Genomic DNA, 25,440 nt, shown 5'->3' on the forward strand with positions numbered 1-25,440 from the left:
GCTTGATTATGACAAAGAAGTAGAATAATTTAGGTAGAATTGTCAGTTTTATTATATTGACTTGGCCTACCCATGAGCAATTAACATATTTCTCTAATTTTTGTCTTCATTAGTGTGAGAAGTGTTTTATTGTTGGGTTCATACAGACCCTGGGTTTATCCTGCCAGCTAGACTCCTAAGTAGTATTTATTATTGTTTGGAATTATTGCCAATGATTGGAATTTTTCTTTGTTTTCTTTTATATACATAATTTATTTATTTTCACCTTTCAAAGTTTACTTCTGCAAGATTTTGAATTCCGAATTTTCTCCCCATCTCTCCCCTCCCCAAACACCCCAGGACAGCATGCATCCCAACTGCCCTTTTCCCCAATATGCCCTCCCTTCTTTAACCCCCCCTCCCATTTCTCTCCCCTCTATTTTCCTGGAGGGCAAGATCGATTTCTATACCCCATTGCCCTTACAACTTATTTCTCAGTTGTATACAAAAACAATTTTAATGTTCATTTTTAAAACTTTGAGTTTCACATGCTCTCCCTTGCTCGCTCCCCACCCACCCTCACTGAGTCAGCAAGCAATTTGATGTAAGTTATACATGTGTAGTCATGTAAAATACTTCCATCACAGCCATGTTGCCAAAGACTAACCACATCCCTCTGTTCTGTCCTTTTCTTTTCTTTTCCATTTATTCCATTGTCTTCCTTGACCTGTCCACCCACAAATAGTGTTTTCTTCTGATTACCTCTTCCCCTAATCTGCCATCTCGTTTATTTTTCTTCCTCTCCTACCCTCTCCCCCCTGCCTCCTGCAGGGTAAGATAGATTTTTCTATACCCAACTGAATGTGTGTTGTTCCCTCCTTATGCCAAATCCAATGAGAGTAAGGCTTACTTATTCCCTCTCCCCTCCCTTCTGTTCCTGTCCATTGTGAAAGCTCTTTCTTACTTCATCTGTGTAAGGTGCTTTTCTACATTCTACTTCTTTTTCTTTCTTCCAGTACATTCCTCTCAACACTTAATTTTATTTTTTAGGTATCCTCCCTTCATGTACACACACATGTGCGTGCACATGCACACACGCACGTACACACGCACACATGCACACACACATGCACATACACACACACATACACACACATACACACACATTACACACACACTACGCATACACTACGCACACACTACGCACACACCCACACACACCCACACCCACCCACACACACCCACGTACTCACTACACACATTACACACACTCACACATTACACACACACACACTACACACATACACACCCACACACCCCTGCACCCGCACCCGTGCGCACCCACGTGCACACACATGCACACACATGCACACACATACACACATATATATCTATATATCTAATATTTCCTTATTTTTAAAAATAGTTTATATATTATTGGGATTAATTATTCCTTAAAAGTAAATCATGTACCTGAGGATTTTTTCCTTAGGGCATTCATTGATGGCTCCTTCCCACTCCCCATGATAGGGTTATTTAAATAATCTATATCCTCTTCTGTTTATTTGGACAGTTTATATTTTTGTAATTATTCACCAATTTCACTTATGTCAATTTACTGGCAAATAATTGGACAACATAACTCCTAATAATTGATTTAATTTCATCTTCATAGGTGGTGTATTAACCCTTTTCTTTTTTGATCCTAGTAATTTGATTTTCTTCAGTCTTTTAAAAAATCAAATTAACCAATAGTTTATCTTTTATTTTTTCATAAAACAGCTCTGTTTTATTTATTAGTTTAAATCTTTGTTTTAATTTGATTAATCTCTCCTTTGATTTTTAGAATGTCCGTTTTTGGTTATTTAATCAAGGATTTTAAAAATGTTCTTTTGATAGGATTTTTAGTTGCATACTCAATTCATTGATCTGTCAATTTCCTCTTAACTGATATCCTTGTTTAGAGACATAGATTCCTACCAAGTACTGCTTTGGCTGCATCCCACAAATTTTGATATGTCATCTCATAGTTATTCTCTTTTGTGAAATTATTGATTGTTTAATGATTTGTTCATTGACATACTCATTCTTTAGAATTAAATTATTTAGTTTCCAATGAACTATCAATCTATGCTTTAATAAATCCTTCTATTAAGTGTAATTTTATTGCACCATGGTCTGAAAAGAATGCATTTAATTTTTTTTTTTTTTTGCTTCTTTGCATTTGGTTGTGAGATTTTTATGCCCCAATACACGGTTAGTTTTTGTGAAGGTGCTGTGTACAACTGAGAAAAAGGTGTACTTCTTTCTATTTCAATTCAGTTTTCTTTAGACACCTATCATGTCTAACTTTTCTAAGATTCTATGCATCTCCTTGACTTCTTTCTTATTTGTTTTGTAGACTTGTTTATTCATTTCTTCCTCTGCCCAGTATAGATTTAATATTTCCTCCTGTAAGTCATTTAACTTTTCCTTTAAGAATTTGGATGCTATGCCATTTGTTGCATATGTATATTATTAATATTCCTTCATTGGCTATAGTTCCTTTTAACAAGATGCAGCTTCCCTGCTTATAATTTTTAAGTCTCTTTTTTGCTTTTGCTGTGTCTAAGATCATGATCACTACCCCTGTCTTTTTTAGTTCAGTTGAAGCACAAGAAATTCTGCTCTGGGTCCTAATTTTAACTTCTCAGTGTGTCTTCCTGTTTCAAATTTGTTTCTTGTAGACATCATATTGTTGGAATCTGGTTTCAAATCCATTCTTGTGTCTGCTTCCATTTTATGGTTGAATTCATCCCATTACATTCCCAGTCATGTCTACTGATTGTGCTTTTCCCTCCATCCTATTTTCTTCTCCTCCTCCTCTGTCCTTTAAAGTCTGTTTGGCTTCTGAATATCTGCCCTCCCTTTTAACAACCTCCGCTTTCCTTATCCCTTTCCCTTCCTATTTCCTTGTTGGGTAAAATAGATTCTTATTAAGTGGTGTGTGTGTGTGTGTGTGTGTGTGTGTGTGTGTGTGTGTGTATGTGTGCGTGTGTGTGTGTGTGTTACCTCTTTGGACCAGTTTAGATGTGAGGTTTAAGCATTTCCTCCTTCACTGCAAAAGCGTTTTCTTGCACACCTTTTTTATAAAAGATAATTTTCCCCATTCTTCCTCTCCCTTCCTCCTTCACCCAGTGCATCTCTCTTTCTTGCCTATCCATTTGTTTCTACATTAGCCCAACATAATTGACTCACTCCTGCATTCTCTTTCTATGTAGAATTCTTCTCACTGTCCTAATAATGATAAAATTCTTAGATATTGCATGTATCACCTTTCCACAAAAAAAAGTAAATCATTTAACCTCATTGAGTCTCATGATTTGTCTTTCATATTTATCTTTTTATGATTCTCTTAAGTCTTGTATTTGAAAGTCGAATTTTCTATTCCACTCCAGTCTTTTCATCATGAATGCTTGAAAGTCCTTCATTTCATTGTATCTATTTTTTCCCTTGAAGAATTGTACTTAGTTTTGGGGTAGGTTGTTCTTGGTTGTAATCCCGGTTCTTTTGCCTTCCAGAATATTTTATTCTAAGCCTTCCTCTCCTTTAATGTGGTACCTGCTAAATCTTGTGTGATCTTTATTGTGGCTCCATGGTATTTGAATGCTTTCTTCCTGGCTACTTGAAGTATTTTCTCTTTGACCCAGGAACTTTGGACTTTGACCATGATATTCCTGGGAGTTTTAATTTTGGGATGTCTTTAAGCAGATGATCAAAGAATTCTTTCAATTTCTATTTTACCCTCTGATTCTAAGATATCATGGTAGTTTTCCTTGATAATTACTTGAAATGTGATATCTAGACTCTTTCTTTGATCCTGACTTTCAGGTAGCCCAATAATTCCTATCTTACTCTCAACAATCTATTTTATGGATCAGTTGTTTTTTCAATGAAGTATTTCACATTTTCTTCTATTTTTTCATTCTTTTGACTTTGTCTTTTTTTTTTTTTTTTGATGTCTTCTGGAGTTATTAGCTTCCACTTGCCCAGTCCTAGTTTTTAAGGAATTATTTTCTTCAGTGAGTTTTGACACCTCTTTTTCTGTCTGGTCAATTCTGTTTTTTAAGGATTTCTTTTCTCATGTAAATTTTTGTATCTTTTATTCCATTTGGACAATTATGTTTTTTTAATTGTTATTTTCTTCAGCATTTTTCTGTGCCTCTTTTACCAAGCTCTTATTTTTCCATAATTTTTTTCCTTTGCACTCGTTTTCTAACCTAGGTTTTCTTCTACCACTCTTTGATTTTGAAAGCCATTTTTTAGCCCTTCTAGGCATCCTTGTTGGGCTTGTTGCATTCCATTCATGTTTTTTTTTTTTTCTTTGAGGCTTCACTTGCAGTTGTTTTAACTTCATTTTTTTCTTTGCAATTTGTGCCTTGATCTCTCTGTCAAAATACTAGCTTTTTATAGTTATGTTATTTTTTTTTTTGTTCATTTCCCCACCCTATTTCTTGATTTTGAGCTTTCTGTTAAGGTTGGATTCTTTTCCTAGATTGGGTGTGTGTGTGAAGAAGACCACTGTCTCAAGCTTCAGGATTTTTCCCACAGCTGTTTTCAGAGCTAGTTCTGAGGGTTTGGACGTTTTTGATACTTCCAAACTGGTATAAAATGGGGAGAGGTGTGGTCACTGCTATCCTAGTCAATACTCTGATCCTTATCCTGAAAGAGTCCCTAATCCCTTGGGATTGCCATTGATACTGCTCTTAAGGACATTTGCTCACTTAAAACCAGAAGCGATACTGTTCCTCAGGGTCCCTGATCCCTTGTGACCAGAAAGTGATACTACTCCTTAGGGCTCCCACTCTCTGTTGATTGCAATTGCTTTTTTATGCTTCAGAACTATGATCCAGAAGTGGTTATAGGCAATGCCTTTGCCAAATAGCATCTGGCCCTTTGTCTAGCGATAGCATGGAGTCCTTTGTAATCTCTTTCTGACAAATTACCAAAGATCTTTACTATCTCTATCTCCTGAACTCCTGAAGCTACTGCTGCTTTTGTCTCCATTGTCTGTTTCCACCACTGGTGTTTCATCCACTCACGTTTTTCTTGGTTCTGCCACTCCACAATGTGATTCGAGGCATTATTTTAAAGTTATTTGAAGGGGGATGTTGGGAGAGCCTGACTGACTGTTTCCTCTATTCTATCAACTCAAAATTTTTATCTCTGAGTCAAAAAATCAACTTCATAAAGAAAAGTTGAGGAAGATGTGTCTAAGAGAAGTTTGTCTGAAAAAGATTTGCTGTGTTATTATTAACTTATGTGCCATGACTGCCAAAAAAAAGCTAATAGAGTCTTAGATTGCGTTAAGAAAGATGCTATAACTAAGGCTAGGGAGGCAACAGTTTCTCTGTCTTCTACCTTGGGCAGGCTACATGTGAAATATTCTATTCAGTTCTGGGCACCCGAGTTTTTTAAATTAAGATCTCTTCTCAATCAATGAAAATCTGAGCCTTCCCCCTCTAATTGAGAAAGAAACAAACTCCATGGTACTGTGATGGCAAGCAAAGTAGGATCTTTGGCTATTTTTTGTTTTAGTATAATCAAGAAATGTTAATACCTATTTGTTTCAGGATCCATGGCCATTTAGATTGTAAAGCCAAGGATCCTGGAAGAGGTGAGTATAAGGGCAAGAAAAGTAGGATCTTTTGCTGTTTTTGTTTTGGTATAAAGTGCCTCTAATTGAATAATGTGATTAGAGAAGATCTTCCCCATCCATTAATGGGCCTGGAAAGATTTGCAGGAAGACCCATACCTTTTTGTTAATTTTCTAATGAAGTACTGTTTCTCAAGGGTTATGATGCCCTCTGACTCTAAAAAGCATATAAAGACTCTGAGATGAGGTTTCACTTTGAGGCTTAGTTTTTGGAAGAAAGTTTGTGTGCCAGATGAGTCTCTGGGAAGCCACTAAGCAGCTACCCTAACTTAAAAAACTCAGATGTTGGTGCTTCCCTCTTTGGTAACTATGTATGTATGTAATGGTAAGACAATTGGAAGCCTGTCTGCCTAGTCTTTATTTCTTTTCTTGTATTTTTCTCTAATGGTGAATGATATATGTGCTGGATTAAAGGAGATTGTTAACCCCTCCACAAGTTCCCTTTAGTTTTAGAAAAGCAGATCAAAGCACCTGTGATAGCAGGCCCTTCTGTGTATGTTGGAGTACTTATAGTTAAAGGTACAAAGACATAGTTGTGTGAAACAGATGCCAGCTTTGGTCATGTCATATACATCCACATATGTGTGTATACATGCATTTATATGTACATGAGTATATGTGTGTGTATCTATATGTCATTCTCTCTCTTTCTATACACACACAGACACACACACACACACACACACACACACACTACCAGGGTGTGACGACTGTGTGTATTACAGCTTCTTGGAGTCTCAGGTGAGAGTTGGGTGGCAGGTGGACACCAAAGGTAGATAAGACCTAAAAAAGGTGTATAACATGGCTTGAAAAAGCCTTCACACTAGAGGTATTAGTCCTCCTTCCACAAAACCAGATTGAGGGTAACCGATGGTAACTCAAATCTGTTGGTGAATTGGGGGGTGTCTACCCTTAACAGAAAAGGCAGATGTAAACAATTTGTCCTAATGGATCATGGAGGTGGCAGAAGCAGGTGCTGTGAAGTGCTTAGAGCTTGGTCAGGTATCTAAAATGTCAAGGGTTATTCACGGCATCCTTAGCCTTTCCCAGTTGTCTCGACTTTTGTCTTTCCCCTGGACTCTGATGACTCTGGAAGAGAGAGGAAGGCTGACAACTTCATGTAGCTCTGTCTCACTTAAATCCAAATGTGAGTCAAAAATATTTAGATATACAATTTTGTACCCGGAATTGTTTGTCATCTCTCTCTCAGCGACATTTTATTGTAAGTTTTTTGGAATTATGGTTGGTCATTACATTGATTAGTGGTAAAAGTCTTTTTAGTTGTTTGTGATGCAGCTATTCATATAAGCTATTCTCCTATTTCTGCTATCTTCACTTTGCATCTGGACACTATATTTTAGGAACGACATTTAGTAGTTGGAGAATAGTTAGTTGAAGATGATGAAAGGTCTTGAGATCATGTCAATGTCAGTTGACATGGATCTAAGGATATTTAGCCTAGAGAGAAAAATATATGATTGCTGTCTTCAAATATTGAAGAACTTTCATCTTCAAAGAGGAATTAAGACTTGTTCTGGTTTGATTCCTGAGGAAAGACCCCAGTGGAAATCACAAAGAGGTATAATTAGTTGTAATTTAAGGAAAAAATTTCTAACAATTAGAGATCTCTAAAAGAAGAATGGGTTTCATTAGGAGGTAGGAGATGCCCTCTGAATGGTAATTTTCAAGCAGTGGCTGAATGGTCATTTGTCAAGTCAGTAGAAGAAATGATTCCTCTTCAGTTACAAGTTCAGATAGAATCTGATGATGGATTTAGATAGAACTGGAAGCAATATTGGAGGCCATCTACTCCAACTCTCTCACTTAACAGATGAGGAAAGTGAGACCCCAGAGGTTAAGTGACCTGCATGAGGTAAAACAGGGGATAAATGTGTGAGAAGGGATTTGAGCACCAGTTATCTGACTCTAGGGTGAAAGTTCTTTTTTGCTGTGCTACTCTCAGACCCTTTCCAACTCTGAGAGTCAGTTATATGTACAATCTTAGACTAGCAGAGCTGGAAAAACCCTTACATATCATTTAACTTTAACATTTAACTTCCTCATTTTATGTGAATAAATTCTATCCAGAAAACTTAATAAATTTATGCATTTTGTAACATATATAGCAATTTCTAGTTTCTTGGACTTAAGGAATCATTGAAAAAAACCTCTAATTGTTTACCAACAGAATACTTTCATTTAAAAAAATTTAAATAAGCAGTAATGGGCTATGTAGCATTGGACTACTCATATTTTTCCTCTTAATATCTTCTCTCACTTAACTTTATATATATTTATATCCTGCCTGTTCAAAAAGATTGTAAGCTTTTTGAGACTAGAACTATTGTGTTAGACCATTTTCCATCTATCACAATATTTATCACAGTTGAGGGCACCTGGTAGCATCTCGATAAATATCTGTGGAATGCTTAGAAGGCATATGTTAAGGAGAAGGAGAAGTGGCATCATGTGACAGATTTTATTCCAAATGTTGGTCACCTGCTCCTGCATAAATAAGTGAGAGATGACTGTACCTTAAGTGATGGCTACCTTATTGCTCCACAGGTGATCAAGTACCAGTGATGGCTTTCCTGATGCCAATCCACAGGCTATGCAATTTAAAAGAGATATGGAGAATTTGGAGAAGATTTAGAAGAAAGATCCAATGGTTATATGGTTAGAAAATGGTACCTCAGAGCAAAGCTAAAAGTTATTGGTCTTATTCTGAGAAACAATGTCTGACTGAAGAGATGATATGTAGATGATTTTTCAAATAGAGGACATTATGTAGAGGATGGTAGCCATCTCCATCTAGAAAAAAATAAGAAAGTGTCTCAGACTGACGTTTGAATGATTAAGGTTAGATGAAAAAAGAAGAAAGAACTTCTAATGGATGTTAGACCTCTCAGATTTGCATGTGTATTTAGAGAGAAAAGTACCCATCTGTCATAGTTAGTTGATTTGTAATCTGTCATAGAGGCAGAAAGGCAAATTAGAAGACTTTTTCATGATATCCTATGATATCTAGAAACAGATTAAATGGAAAATAAGGTTAAATTCTTATTGGGGGTTGGGCACTTACCCACCACTCAAACTCTAAACATCTTACCCATAAAAGTCAGAAAATAAAGAATGAAGGCTGATAAAACAATGCTCATTTGACTTGTGTTAGATTTCTTATGGGAAAGAAGTCTTTCATTTTTTATAAAATGAAATCTATATTGTAAAATATAAATGTGTATAGTACATTATCATATAGTGATGGTGGAACAGTGAAATATAATACCCCATTGGATGATTATCATAGAATTCATGAGTAACAGATTATAGATTATATATAGTAATGGATTCTATGCCTCTTCCAGTAGGCATTTCATGATTCTCTCCACCCCGAGTTACTAGAACCATAGTTCTAAGCTTATCTACCATCTGCTTTTTATTTATCTTGTATCTTTTCATTTATATATGCTATCTTCTTTATTATTTGCTAATTAAAATGTAAACTTCCTGAAGGCAGAGATTATATTTTCTAATTGTGTCCCCATTACTTAGCACAGTACTTGTCAGACAGTAAGCACTTAATAAATGCTTGTTAGTTGATTGGAATAACTGGTACAAAATGCCTCAAAGCTTATAAAACATTTTAACAATCATTCCATATAATTCTCATAGTCACCTTGCAAAGTAAACGTAGCAGTTATTATTATCACCATTTTCCAATAGAGAAAACCTAGGCCCAGAGAAACAACTGCTTAGTCTAGATTCACATAACTAGTAAGTGTCCAAGGAAGGATTTGAACCCAAATATCTCATGACTCCAAGTCCAGCACTCTGTTTGATACATCATACAAACCCTCAGAAAACTCTGAGTACTTCTTAGAAGATATCAATAAGTAGAATTTTTAATTTCATTGTACAGGTGTTTTATGCTTTTTTATCATCACTATAAGAAACAAAATGTTTAATTTGATATCTCTGAGAATAGCCATTAATTTCAAAGGAGGACAATGGACTTTTTGATATGAAACCATCTCTGGCAAGATTCTTGTTGAGTTTATACATCTTTACAGGCAATAGTAGCAACTGATGAAAATGGCAGAAGATTTTAGATAATACCCCAAAAATCTGACTTTATGATCACAGCCAAATCCTTCTGGGAACTTCTTGTCTGGGTCCTATAGGTAGAGGACCTATCCAAGGTGGTAGAGGTCATCCTCTGTGCTGAGGGATGTGTGTGTGTGTGTGTGTGTGTGTGTGTATGTGTGTGTATGTGTGTGTGTGTGTATGTGTGATGGATTCTCTTGGCAATCTCCAAACAAGCTCTAGACATCTTCTCATAACAATGTTTTTTAAATGCATTAGATAAAATTTATCGGATTATGAAGTTAAGCAATTATATTGAAATACAGTAATTTATTTTTCTGTTGAATTAGTAATTTACTGACTTGTCCTTCTATAAGAAATTCACAGACCCCAGGTTAAGAATCCCTGCTTTCAGGCTTTTCACATTTCATTGGTATGAGCAACCCTTGAACTGTCCACTGGCCATCCCATACCTGGCAAATTTACTTTTGTGATAATTCGCTACCTGGATGATTTCTTTTACAGAGACAGTGTAGTACACTGAAAAGAGTGATGGATTTGTAGTCAGAGAGCCCAGGTTTGAATCCTAGCTTTGTCACTTATTACCCCGATAGCTAGTAAGTGTGTGAGGCTAGATTTAAGCTCAGCTCTTCTGAGTGCAGGCTCAGCACTCTATCCACTGTCTGACCTGACTAATGACTTGTTGATTGATTGGAAAAAGTTTATTCTTTTTTCCCCCACTAAAATCAATACTTGATCTTCAATAGACCTATTCTGATTCATCTTTTAGTCTCTGGACAATGGAACAGTGCTTTCTTGTGTTGCTATGTTTGAATCCTCAAAAAAAGCTGATGATTCATTGAAATTAGGCCTTTATTGTCAAGTAGTGTAAGAAAAAAAGCAGTTTTGTGATGCAGACTCAGTGGCCAGTTCTTACTCAGTAGTTACTACTTGGGAGTGTGAGCATTTTTCTTTCTAGTGTTGATGGATAAATTTTCCCAAAATATAAAATTTTAAATGACAATGCTAAAGGATGCCAAATACTTTTGGCTTAAAGAGAAAATGCCATATTTCACAACCAAAGCACTCAACATAATCAAAGGTCGACACCCCATCATTCCAAGATAAATTATCTTGTTTCAAAGTTTCTCTCCTCCCTTCTTGTTTATTCAGTAATCATACTATGTAAGGTCCTATGATTTAGAGCTAAGAGACCTTAGAGACCATAGAGTCTCATCTTCCTCATTTTGTGTGAATCTTTTCCTGATCTTTTCTCTCTCAGGCCTTAGTGTTCTCCCTGGAAATTATATTGCATTTGCTTTGTATTAGCATGTGTAGTAGAAGGAGCCTTGAATTTAGAAGCTGGTTACCTGGGTTCCATTTCAATTTCTCCTACTTACTTCATTGCTACCTTGGGCAAATCTCTTTACTTCCTGGGGCCTCTGTTTCCTAATTGGTGACATCAGGCAGTTTCACTAGAGGACCTCTAAGATCTTTTCCAGTCCTAAATCTATAATCCTCTGTCGTCTCCCCCTCTACCCTTGCCCTGCCAAGCCTTACCCACTATAATGGAAGCTTATGGAGAGTAGACTATTTTTTTACTACCCTTACCTTCCCAGTACCTTGAGAAAAGTAGTCCATTTAACAGATGTTTCTTGACTTGTGAGAACTAAGGCTCAGAGGGTTGAAATGATTGTCTCATGAGCATCAACATAGTTGGAAGTTGGCCTGGAACTCTGAAGCAGGTCTTTTGATTTGAAATCTAGTGCTTTCTCTTTTACAATGTCCTTCCTGTCTTTTAGGCAGGCATAATAATGATGAGATGGTTAACAAAGTTCTCTACAAGCATTACCTCATTTGATCCTCAAAACTACCCTGTGATATAGCTGCTATACTCCATTTTAGAGAAGAGGAACTGGGACACTTAAAACTTTAGTAAGGTGCTAATGAGTGCTAGTGAGTGTCTTATTTTATAACTGAGAAAGCTGAAGCACATAGACATTAAATGACTTGCATAGGGTCTCACTGTTAATTAGTATCTGAAGCAGGATTTGAACTCATGTCTTTCTCACTCCAGATCCTCCACTTTATTCATTATGCTACCCTACCTGCAGTAGAAGGGACATTGGCCCTGAAGTCAGAGCACTGAAGTTCAAATTCTTCCTTTAATAGTAGCTGTGTGACCTTGGGCTGGTCATTTTACATCTAGCATTAGTACTTCATCTGTAAAATGAGGGAGCTGAACTGGATAGACCTTCCAGTTTAAGATTATAGAACTAAGAAAGATAATCTATCTTGGAATGAAAGAGTGTTGCCTCTTGATTATGTTAAGCGAATTCTTCTAGTTCTAGATGTACGATCCTGTAACAGAAGGACATGAATATGGCTTGGGTCTGGAATAAGTGATTAATTTCCTGGTGATAGCTCACATTTACACTTTAATTTATGATTTGCAAAATACTCTTTTCAAAATAACCTTGTATGGTATCTCCATTTTGTAGATGAGAAAACTGAGGTTCAGAGAAGTAAAGGGACTTGCTGGAAGTTACCACAGTAAGCAACTATGACTTGAACGTGGCCATGACAGCAAATACAACACTCTTTCCAGTATCCCACATTGTTACTTAAACAGCCTATGCTCAGGCTGTCTTACAATTGTGATTTTAAAGGTGGACGCAATCTTTTGATTATTTCAGAATCAAAGAATCACAGAATTTCAGCACCATCTTCTGTATTTACATAACATATGGGAAAATTTTGAATATATTTGTGTGTGACAGTGAAGATAGATTCCTTCTCCTTTGGTGCAAAACATGTAAAGCATTGCTATCTTTGTGATCTAGAGATGAAAAGTTATGAAACATTTTGGCTCAAAGTGATGTCACATGAATTTAATAATTTTCATGTGGATAATCATTTTCTAAACAAACTGTAGCAGTGACTTAATCCTTCCTAGAAAGACAGGAGTGTATCTTCAAACAAACTGCCTAAGCTGTTTGTTCGCAGTTTGCTGTTTTGATTCAGCAAGATGGATTAGAAGGGGTAACAACCAGAGCTGTGACAGCTTTGGCTAAATCCCACCTGGCGTGCAATCCCTTTCTCCTTTAAAAAAGCTCTCCAAGTTCATAAGTCTACAAAAAGCTTAATCAGAGTCATTGGAGAAATGCCTTAGGAGGAGGAAGAAAGGAGGAAAACCAACCCTCAAGTATTTTAAAGATGCCAATTAAATATTTGTTTTTATTGAAAAAAATTTCCCTTTTTCTTTGCATAATGCAAGAAACCCATTAAAACAATCCAGCATGTCATTTACAATGAAGCAAATGCATTTAATGAACAGCCTTGCGCCATCACTGTATCCCAATCTTTTCAAATCAGTGACACTGCCTTTATGACTATCATCTTTCCATAGTCACTATCCTCAGTTATGTTATTTACACACACATACACACATACACACACACACACACACACACACACACACACACACACACACACACACACACGGCGCGCACACTCCAGCCAAGTAGCCTTGGAGAGAGCAGCAATAATTAATCAAATGGTGGGGATTGGACATCAGATTGCAAGGGATTACAAAGTGATTGGGAAGTAAAGAAGTGACAGCAACAAATATTATCAATAATTTATTAAGCTCTGACTATGTCAGCAAGTCAATAAGCATTTATTAAGTACCTCTATGTCAGACATATTGTTAAGCTCTAGGAAGACAAAGAAAGGCAAAATATATCCCTACCTTCAAGGAGCTCATCGTCTAACAGGGAGACAACATTGAAACAACCATGTACAAGCATGATACGAACAGGATAAATTGGAACTTGTCAATAGAGGGAAGGCACTAGCATTAAGGCAGATCAAGAAAGGCTTATTATAGAAGAAGAAATTTTAGCTGGAACTTGAAGGAAGCCAGGCAAATCAGGAGGTGAAGATGAGGAGGAAGAGTACTCTAGGCATGGGGAATAGCCAGTAAAAAATGTATGGAGTCAGGAGAGAGACAGACACTCTTGTTCAAAGAGTGACAAGGAGGCCATTGCCCCTGGATTAGAGAACATGTAGGGATTAAGGTATGAGAGGATTTGCAAGGTAGGAGCTGGCCACATTGTGAAAGGCTTTCACTTTGCTGCATGCTTGGGATACAAAGAAAGGCAAAAGCATGGTCCTTTCCCTGAGAAAGCTAGCATTCTAATGGATGTGACTTTCTCTCTGAACTGGGACATGCTGATAGAGTTGGTCATTGGACTCATTCGTGAACTCTTCCCATTTTTGTAAGACATTCCAGACATTGCTTGACTCACGGTCTTTGAGAACGCATAGTCAACTGCATGTCATGTGGAGGCATAAAGCATGATAGCCCCAATGACTTGGTCACAATCTACCAAAGAAAAAAGATTAAACCTCGGACATCATGATATATCAAAGTTTTTTCAATACTCCCAAAATGTCCCAGATGTGTTTGAGATACTATGTGCTGAAACATATTTTCTTCATTCCTTTTAGATTATTTTTTTCATTAGTTTTTTTTTAATTATTTCAATTGAACCTGTGATTTTATTAGTGTCAGAATTCCCAGTGAAGGATTCCTTGTACCAATGCAGATCAGAGCCTGCTTTGCCTGCTAGTTTGCTATTAGAAATGTGCCTGAGGCACAGAGGCTAAGAAATTTGCCCAGGGTCATACAGCTAGTATGGTAAATGTGGGATTTAAACGAGGTTCTCTTGACTCAAAGACAAGCTCTCTCTGTCCATTCTACCACTTTAAGTTTCACCCCTGGTAATAGTAACACTAACACATGTATAGTGCTTTAAGGTTTATCAGCTAGCAGTCCTTACACTGACCCTTGCAAGACAGGTAAGCTCAAGAACCCTGACAACAGTAATGTGTTGGGGTGCCTTGTAATAATATCTTCCAGAGTACTAGTTTTACTTTCAGCCTGATCCCAGGAAGGCATCATTTAGGGCAACAATCCCTTCAAAGACACTCACTAATTCCACCAGCACCTGCAGTTACTGATTTGTATGGGACATCAACCTAGAGAAGTGACAAGGAACCTGAGGATGGGAGATAACACATGCCATGAGGGTCAAACTATCTCAGACCTGGGAGATACAGTCCAGAAACTTGAACACAAGAGCTCTAGGAATAGCAATATCCCCAGAACACTGGTCCTTACTTCCATCATAATACTTAAAGTCATCATTAAATGGAACAATCCTTGTGGAGAATGAACTTGCTGTTAATACCAACCACTGACCAACTGCCCTATTTGGGCAGAAAGGTAAGCCCAAAGAACCCTGGGGCTTATTCACCTTGGTTCCAGGCTGAACTCTGAAGCCCAGGAAGCAACCCTGGTGGAGATGCTTCCTCCAGGGTTTGCAGCCCTGATCTCAGCATGTAAAAGTACTGACAACCCAGAAGAGAAAGATCTTGGCACTGCCAAGTGATTCAATATCAAAAATTGATATGATTAGATTAATGAAAACGACATTGAAGAAGATGCTTTGCCTTTTCACTCTGAGGAATTGGAATCTTTCCATGTGACTGGCTGCTGAAACCGCTTGGATATGTTGTTTCCCTATTAGACAAGAGCTCTCTGGAAGCAAGGACTGGATTGCTTGTACTATTTGTATCCTTGGTACTCAGCACAGTGCTTTGCATATAGTAAGCACTTAACTGCTTTTTCATTCATCTATTTAGTGTACAACTAATAATAATGTGCTGATGATAAGAAATAATAACTAGCATTTATATACTGCTTGCCCATATACCAGGAACTGTGCTAAGCATGTTACACGAACATTATCTCGTTTGTTCCTTACCACAACACCGGGAGGTAGGTCCTTTATTGTCCCCATTTTATACATGAGGAAACTGAGGCAAACAGAGGTAAGTGACTTGCCTAGGGCCACAGAGATAGTGAGTGTCTGAAGCTGTATTTGAATTCAGATTTTTCTGACTCCAGGTCCAGTGCTCTGTGTATTATGACATCATCTAGCTGTCTTGCCTACAATACCTTATTGTCTTTAACATGAAGTGCTGAACCATAGGAATCTAAGAGTCTAGTCAGGGACAGCTAGGTGGTGCAGTGGATAGAGCAGCAGTGCAGGAGTCAGGAGGACCTGAGTTCAAATCTAACCTCAGATACTTGACACTCACTAGTTGTGTGACCTTGGGCAAGTCACTTAACCCCAATTGCCTCATCCTGGGTCATCTCCAGCCATCCTGATGAATATCTGGTCACTGGATTCAGATGGCTCTGGAGGAGAAGTAAGGCTGGTGACCTGCACAGCCCTCCCTCATTCAAAACAAAGTCAAGTGCAAGTCATGTCATCATTTCTCTGATGGCATGGTCTTCTTTGGCAAGAAGGGATGAACACACACACGGGATCCTAGTCATCTAGTCAAATCTTTCATTTTAAAGATGAGAAACTGAGGCCCAGAGAGATAATGTGACCTGCCCATGGCCACAGAAGGAATAAGTGGTGGGGTGTGGGGTCCTGAATCCAAATCCAGGACTCATGTGCCCTAGGCTGAAGTAGAAAGTAGAATTCATGGTCCTTTTTTTTCTAGTTTCTGTAAATTGCCATTCATACATGGAAAAATAATTCCTTTCCTGATTCGTTGTTTGTATAACCTGGGACAAGTCACATAAGGACATATTGAGAGTAATAAGACACTGGAAAGTAAAATGGGGTTTGGGGATTAACTGTGAATTTTCAGCATTCTACCTTCTATCAAACTTTCTGCCAGAGTTATTCATATGTAGAAAAAAATTGATTTGTATCCAAACTAGGAGTTCTTGAATGTCTCAGACGCTTTTGGAAGTTTGGTGAAGCCTATGTACCCATTCTCAGAATAATATCTTTTAAAAAATGTCATAATGGAAGAATATGCTAAATTGCAGTTAGATATTAGTGAAAATAAAGATATAAATTCTCCCCCCAGTCAAGTTCATGTATCCCCTGAAATCTATCCATGGATCTTTGGTTTCATGGACTCCAGGTAAAAAATTCCTCAACTAAGAAAGGTCCTCTCTTTCTCTCTCTGTTGCTCTCCCTCTTCTTCTCTATCTCTGTATCTATCTCTGTCTTCAGTGCCTATTTTCTAGTGAAGGTGCTAACAAGAGGTAAAGGCAACCCAGGAGAATAGGAGATATTTTGCAAATTGGATAATTAGCCCCTGGACAATTGAAAGTTGGTAGTACATCTAAATATTGATTTCTGTGGGTTACTGAACAAGTGACCCCACTATCAACCTGTCTCTAGGTTTGAGTCAGCTAGAACTGCAAGGGAAACAATCTAGCCTAAGGGGACTGATTTCAGAAGCTACACAAGAGCAATTAGTTCTGTCTTGATGTCAACATATTTCCATTTGCAAGTGCTTTAATTCCCTCCTTTTTCCTCTATGATTTTCTAGACTGGTGCTATGTCTCCCTAACAACCCTATCCACCATTCTTGTTATTGTTGTTTAGTCATATCTGATTCATTGTGACCCCCTATGGGATTTTCTTGGCAAAGATACTGGAGTGATCAATTGGGCATGGAAATCTATCTTGTCCTACAGGAACGTAGGGGAGAAGAGGATTGGGAGGGGGAATGATAGAAGGGAGGACAGATTGGGAGAGGGGGTAATCAGAAACACTTTTGAGGAGGGACAGGGTCAAAGGAGAGAATAGAATGAATGGGGGGCAGGATAGGATATATAGGATGTATAGTTAGTCTTTCAGAACATGAATATTGTGGAAGTGTTTTGCATGACTACACATGTATAACATATATCAAATTGCTTGCCTTAATAGTAAAGGTGCTAGGTATGGAGGAAAGAAGGGAGAGAATTTGGAACTCGAAGTTTTAAAAACAAATGTTAAAAAGTGTTTTTACATGCAACTGAGAAACAACATATACAGACAATGGGTTATAGAAATCTATCTTTTCTTACAGGGAAATACAAAGGAAGGAGATAAGAGAAGGGGAGGGAGTAAAAGAAAGGAGGGCAGATTGGGGGAAGGGATAATCAGAATGCATGCTGTCTTGGGGGAAGGGGAGAGATGGGGAGAAAATTTGGAATTCAAAATCTTGAGGAAGTGAATGTTGAAAACGAAACTAAATTAATTAATGAAAGATACTGGAGTGGTTTGCCATTTCATTCTCCAACCTCCAACTCATTTTACAGAAAAGGAAACTGAAGCAAACAGGGTTAAGGGTCACAAGCTAGTGTGATCCAAGACTGGATTTGAGCTCTGGTCTTCCTGACTCCAGTCCCACTGCTTCATCCACTGGGCCATCTAGCTGCCTCCCTGCTCTACGTCTTCCTAAAGACTTGAGTATCTAGGACCATAGACAAAGTAGAAGGTATCCTTTCCATATTTCCACTTTCCACTCATTCACAGAATGTCAGAGTGGAAAAGACCCTTAAAGATTACTTAATATTCCATATGTCTCATTTTGCAGAGGAAGAAATGAAAACTCAGGGAGGTGAGGTAACTAACTGCCCTAAGGTTAGTAGGTAAATGGAAGAACTAGGATGAGGACCTGTCTTCTTTTACATCTCAGACTCAACGTGTCTAAAATGGAAATTGTCTTTGTCTCGCTAGCCCCAATCCATCTTCTGAGCTTCATCATTTTTGTTGAAGGCACCACAATCCTTCCAGTCACCCAGGTTTATGCTTTGCTGCCATCTTCAACTCCTTAGTCTCACTTACACTTATCCAATCAGTTTCCAAATCTTCTCATTTTTTTCTTCACACAATCTTCTTCATGCTTTCTTTTCCTTCCACTAACAAAGCCATCTTAGTTCAGGCCCTCACAAACTCTCGTCTTGACTATGACAGTCAAACTTCTACTTAGTTTCTCTGCCTCAAGTCTCTCTTCTCCAATCCACTCACCAAAATAATTTTGCCAAAGCAGAGGTGTGACCAGGTCACTCCTCCACCTATTTCCTCCATTCAATAAGCTCTAGTGGCCCCTTATTACATCTGGGATCCTCTGATATTTAGAACTTTTTACAACCTGATTCCTCTCTATTACTTGATCTCCACACTCTATGCTCCAGTCACGCTGGTCTACTTGTTCCTCACATAGGACAGTCCATTCCTCACATCAATTCTTTTGTACCAGTTCCTTCCCCAGATCTGGAATGTTCTCTCTGCCAACTTGACTTTTTTAAGATCCCTGGCTTCTTTTATTAACAGCTCAGAAGTCACCTTTTTCAAGAGTCCTTACCAATTGCTAGTGCCTGTTAGTCTTAAGTTTACTTTCCATCTAGTCTGTATGTGTATAGAAGATACATATTTCTGCATATGTTCCCTCTCTCCTGTTAGATTGTAAGCTGCATAAAGGCAGGGATGGTCTTTGCTTTTTCTTGGTATCCCAAGTGCTTTGCGCTGTGATTAATACATAGTAAGCACTTGATAAATGTTTGTTGATTGACTGTGATTTCAAATCCAGAGCCCTTTCCACCCCTCTGCTGATGTTGCTAGACTAGATCATACATGTTTAATGGAATAGTTCAACTTTAGTCAAATAAAAATTATTTAAATACTTACAGTGCGCAATTGTTGTTAGGCACTGGAGTTAAAACATCAAAGCAAAAAAAGAAAACGAAACAAACCCAATGGCTTCCCTCCAAGAGCTTGAGTTCTAGGGGAGGACATAACATGCAAACGGGACAGTATATATCTGACAATCTGAGGAAGAAGGAGAGAACTCCAGTAACAAAAGGGTTTGGGGAAGGTTTCCCCTCCAGATCTGTCAGACTGCAGTCAAACTCCTGAGTCAAGCTTGAACCAGATTAAAATATAATTGGGAAATGGGTGACAAAATAAAAATATAATGCAACACAAATATACTAATTAGTGATTTTCTGAGTTAGCAAATGGGTCTGTTCAGATCTGTTTCAATTTGAATGTGATATCACAGTATTAGTAGATGATACTTAAAATGAGGCTTAAAGGAATGTAAAGAATTTAAGCAATTGAGGTAAGAAGAGAGCACTGTCTAGGCACCTGGGACAGTTTATTGCAAAACTGTCAGAGCAGGAAATGGATTGTCAATTCAAGGAACAGTAAATAGACCAGTTTGGCAGGAGTGCAGTATTTTTAAAGGGTAATGATGCCTAATATATCCTGAGTGCTTATCACAGTAAATAATAGGTACTTAATCATTGAAATAAACCAATTAAAAATTGGATCATAGGATATAGAATCTATGTAATTAACCTTCTCCCCCTTATTTAATAGTTAAGAAAACTAAAATGTGGAGAAGCCAACTTGCCCAATATCTCATAACTGTAAGGAGCAGAGCCAGAATCTGAACCCAGATCCTCTGATTCCAGGTTTAGATTCTCTCCATTAATAACACATTGCCTCAGTGCCCATTGAGTGTCTTTGTTAGGAGCTAATGGGTAAAACATAAGTATACATCAAGAACATGACCTTAACTAGAAAGTGAATCTTCCAAGTGCATGTTTCCTTCAAATGCCTTTTATATTTGCTGTAGGTATATTGAAGCTTTTGTCTGGGATCATCAATGTTTAGACTACTACTACTACCACTACCACTACCACTACTACTACTACTACTACTACTACTTTTTAGTGGTTTTTCAGTTGTGTTCAATTCTTCATGACCTCATTTGGGATTTTCTTGGCAAAGATACTGGAGTGGTTTGCCATTTCCTTCTCCTGCTTATTTTACAGATGAGGAAACTGAGGTAAGCAGGGTTAAGTGACTTGCCCAGAATCACATAGCTAATTAAGTGTCTGAGACCAGTTTTGAACTCCAGGCCCAGTACTCTATCCACTGAGCCATCTAGGTACCCTGTTCCTCCTATTAAAATTTTACCACAAATACTGATTTTTTACAATTTGTAACATTGGCAAGAATTGAGTCCACAGTATGACATGGCAGCCAAAAAAAAGAAAAGAAAAGAAAAAAAGAAAAACCCAAACAAACATACAGTGATTTTGGTGGAGCTGCTCATGAATTAAGAGAACTTTAGCTTCCAGGAATATGCTGGTGATAGTCTGGCTCTCCTCTGATAAATCAGACCGTAGCTAAAGTAGTCTCTCAGTTCAGGACATTGAAAGACTAGGGAGCAACCATGGGAGGGAGTTTGGAATAATGGACCTGAAGTTCATATCATATTAGGGAATGCTTGAAAGAACCAGAAACATTAGTATAAGGAAGAGAAGATATAGAGGGAATTTGCTAGTTTTCTTCAAGTACTTGAGGACATACGTGGAGAAATGGGATTGCACTTTATTTGTCCTTAGCAGACAGAATGTAACAATGCCTAGGTGCAAAGAGGCCGATTAAAGCTCAGTGTTAGACTATGGTCAGAATCATATTCAATAATTGAGGAAGATCTGAATAAGTTGTGGTAGGTGAATGGGACAGATTACCATTGTACTATAAGACATGAAACAAGATTATTTCAAAGATCTAAGAAGAATTCTATGAACTGATACAGAATGAAGTAAGCAGGCCTAGAAGAACAATTTATACTCAAACATCAATCTTACAAAACTGAATAATTATGAGAACTTTCAGACACTGAAGAATGATATGAGAGGTATAAGAATAATTTATACAATAATAACACTGTCAAAACAAACAGCTGTAAGAACTATGACCAGTACAATGACAAAACATGATATTTCTTACAGAGATGGGGGATATTTAGAGTGCAGATGAAAGATATATTTTTGTACACAGGGTTTCAGGGAATTTTCTTTGCCTGACTTTTTATATTTATTGCAACAATTTGATTTTTCTTTTCCCAATGGAGTAGGAGGTGGGAAGGAGAGAAAATAGATTTCTGTTAATTTTTTTTTTTTAAAAGAGGTAGAGTTAGTGCCACAGATGTGAAATATTGCATGTACTTGCCGATGAGGTCTTTGTATTATTAATTTTGCTTAACTATTTTGCTCTGTTATAAGAGACCTCTCATGAAGTGGGAATAATGGCTGTTTTTAATATAAAAATGAAACACATCAATAAATTTTAAAAAATGATTAGAGTTATCCAAAAATGGTATGGGCTAACTCAGAAGGTGGGGGTCTCTCTTTGCCAGAGCTTTGTAAATAGACACTAGATATATTAGCTTTCAGATATGAGTCGGACACCATTGAACATTCCTCTTAACTCTGAAATTATATGCTTCTCTAACCTTCCTCAGGAAAACCCAAACTGCAAAGAAACTTCCATCTTTTGAAATCATTTTCTTAAAACAGCTTTATTACCTATTTGCACAACATGCTAATTGGAGCTATTTCTCTTTCTCTGACTTCTAGAATTAGGGGTCTCAGAAGCAGTTTTGTCTCCTAAGACTAAGGTAATTGGCTTTCCCTGTCTGAGTAGCAGCGTGATCTTGAAAGACCAGATAGTATCAGGAGTATCAAATCAAATAGTAAGGCACGGTTTCAGAAATAATAGCCTATCTCTATGAAATTAGCTCACAAATTATTAAAGTTCCAGATTTATTTCTTTCATTGCTAGTGTTTTACCAGTTATCAATAGCTTTTTGGAAGATAGAACTAAGGATGGGGAAAAAAGTAGATTTTTATCAAATTTAAAGTCTCCTAGAGTCATTCTTATTAAATATCCTCTAAGAATAATGTCAGGAATACTAAATTCAGAATGAACTCAGGATTTTGAGAAACACAAAAGAATGCAAAAAAGGGATTAAAAAAGCTACTTAGGGGAAAAATGAGAATCAAAAAAGCCACAGGCCAGCTAATTGGCATGAATAGGATGATGACCAAAGTGGACAGAGAGGGTGGACCTGCTCAACTTTTGTTCATTTACTAAAGAGAATGATCTTTGGGCTGCAAAGGATGGAGCAATAATGGTTAATAGGAAATAGATAGCCAAGACAAATAAGGAGACAATCAAAGAGCACTCAGTTACCCTTGATGAGAACAAGTCACCAGGACCAGATGAGCTACCCTAAGAATACTGAAATGACTCAGAGATGCAATTGTTGAATCATTGTCAGTCATCTCTGAAAGACTAAGGAGAAGGGAGCAGTGCTACAGGATTGTAAAAGGGAAGATATTGCATCAATTTCTTTAATGGAAAAAATAGCCTGCAAATTACAGTCTAATGAGCTTGTCTTTAGTTCCTGGCAAAATTCTAGAGCATATTACTGGAGGAATGGTTAGTGACCATCTGGAAAAGCAAATGACAGACATGAAAAGCTAGTGTGACTTTATCAAGAACAAATAACTTCAGACTAATAACATGATTTTCTTCTTTGGACTTTACTGATAGATCAAGTCAATTCCATGAATATAATTTATTTATATTTTATCAAAGCATTTGACAAAAATTTCTTTCCAGATATTTGACTGTATAATTCCTTAAACTTTTCTGGGTCTCTGTTTCCCCAAACATAAAATGAGATTGTTAGTCTTGACGGCTGCTAAGGTCACTTTCAGCTCTAAATCTGTGATCCTATAATTTTAACTCCCTCCTTTTATTCTTACAGAAAACTTGGAAGGATGTGATCTAAGGGTAACATAATTAAATAGGTTAAGAACGAGTTGAATGACAGGACCTGAAGGATAATTATTAAAGGTTTGATGTCAACATGAAAGGAGATCTCCAGTAGAATGGTCCAGATAGTTTTGTTTGATCCTGTTCTGTTTACTGTTTTTATCATTAACTTGGGATAAGGCATAGATACTGTGCTTATCAAATCTCCAAATGACACAGCTTGGAGAGAGAACTAACATATTATATACAAATCAGGATTCAACACGATCCTAATGAGTCAGAATATTGGACCGAACCTAAAAGGATTATAGAATAGGATAATTTCTATAAAATAGAAACATCTCCTATGTATACTTTCTCTGATTATTTTGTTACTGATTTGAATAAATAGGTTTTCTTTAATAAATGCTATTCCCTATTTTTATTCACTGTGGAACTGGCATTGCCGGCAAAGGGGTCAAGCCTTGAATGTAAATCTTGGGATTCCCCCTTCTCCCCAAAACACCAGTTATATGAGGACAGTAAAATCTCAGCTTCATGCCCATATGTAGATTCATCAAAGGAAAAGGGAATATTTAGCTTTAGGAAGACAAGGCATGGGGTATTTTTGGAAGTTTTGCATTTCACTCTAGGCTTGGTATTAAAGAAAAGCTTCCCTAATTATTTGAGCTATTTGAAGATGGAATAGACTGCAACTTACAGTCTTAGAGGATTTTCCTAGAGAACTGAGAGGTTAAGTGATTAGCCAGTGATGGTACTTGAACCAAAGAGCTGACTTTGAATGAGAGGACCTACCAATTTACAAATGAACCAGGTGGCTTGGTATGGTGAAAAGATGACTGGATTCCTTTTTTACTGGAGTTACTTGAGCCCGGGATGCAGAAGACATGTCAGTCATGTAAAAGAGATTCTTGATCAGGTTTAGGTTGGACTGACATAACTCTGAGATCCTTTCCATCTCTGAGATGTTCTGGTTCTCTAACAGAGAAGAGTTGATGAAAGTACGATGGCCCATGGATCCAAAGACTTGGAAGCAGAAGAATAATAGACCTGTGCTAAGGCTACTATATGTATTGCAATACTTCTGCAGGTATCAGCCCTTCTCAAAGCAGACAGGCAGAACTTGTCTAAGTACAGGCATGGCCACCTACCTCTTCTTACCTCTTGGACTTTAGACAGCCTGTTCTTTTGTCTTGGGAAAGTTCAGCCACTTCATCTGCACCATTTTGAATCCCTCATTTTTCTTCAAAACTCGGCTCATATGCTATTTTTTTAAAGGAAGTAGCTCCTGATTTTCCCAACTGTTGGTGTCTTCCCCACCCCCAACTTGTATTTATTTGCACACACTTTATTATATGTACCTTTTGTCAACCCTGGTAGAATATAAGCTCCTTGAAGGCAGAATTTTAAATCCTTGCTGATTGGCTGATGCAAAATACATTCTAAGGAAAATTAAAAAAAAAATTTTAAAATGAAAACCTATCTATAATTAGTACGTATCTCACAGGGTTGCAAAGATCAAATCAATTAACATATATCGAGCAGTAGGTAGCAGTGGGTAGAGTCCTGGACCTGGAGTCAGAAGGGCCTGAATTCAAATTCATCCTCAGTCACTTCCTAACAACATGACTCTGGACAAACCACTTAACCTCTGTCTGTCTCCGTGTCCTCATCAATAAAATGGGGATAATAGCACCTACCCCACAGAGTTGTTGTGAGGGTCAAATGAAATAATTTTTATAAAGGGCTTAGTGCAGTGCTCTTTCCCCATCACTTCCCCTTCCCCTTCACCAACTTAAAACAAATTGATAGAATATTTTCACTACTTTAAAATCTGAATGACAAAAAGTGATTTTATTATTTTGTTAAAATAAGTTTGTTATTTAAATTCTTGAATGAATTGCTTTTCTGCACTTTGATAGAGATAGGGACTAAATGTGTGATTTCATTGGTATAGGGAACTTTTGGATCCAGAAATTTCTACCAATGTAGGCTGGCACCTTCTCTGCAACTTACAGTCTTAGAGGATTTGCCTAGAGAACTGAGAGGCTAAGTGATTAGCCAGAGATAGTACTTGAACCCAAGACCTGACTTTGAATGATAGGACCTACCAATTTATAAATAAACCAGGTGGTTTGGTATGGTGAAAAGATGACTGGATTATGAGTTAGTGAC

Source organism: Notamacropus eugenii, chromosome 1 (assembly GCF_028372415.1).
Source record: "Notamacropus eugenii isolate mMacEug1 chromosome 1, mMacEug1.pri_v2, whole genome shotgun sequence".
Classification (NCBI taxonomy): Eukaryota; Metazoa; Chordata; class Mammalia; order Diprotodontia; family Macropodidae; genus Notamacropus; species Notamacropus eugenii.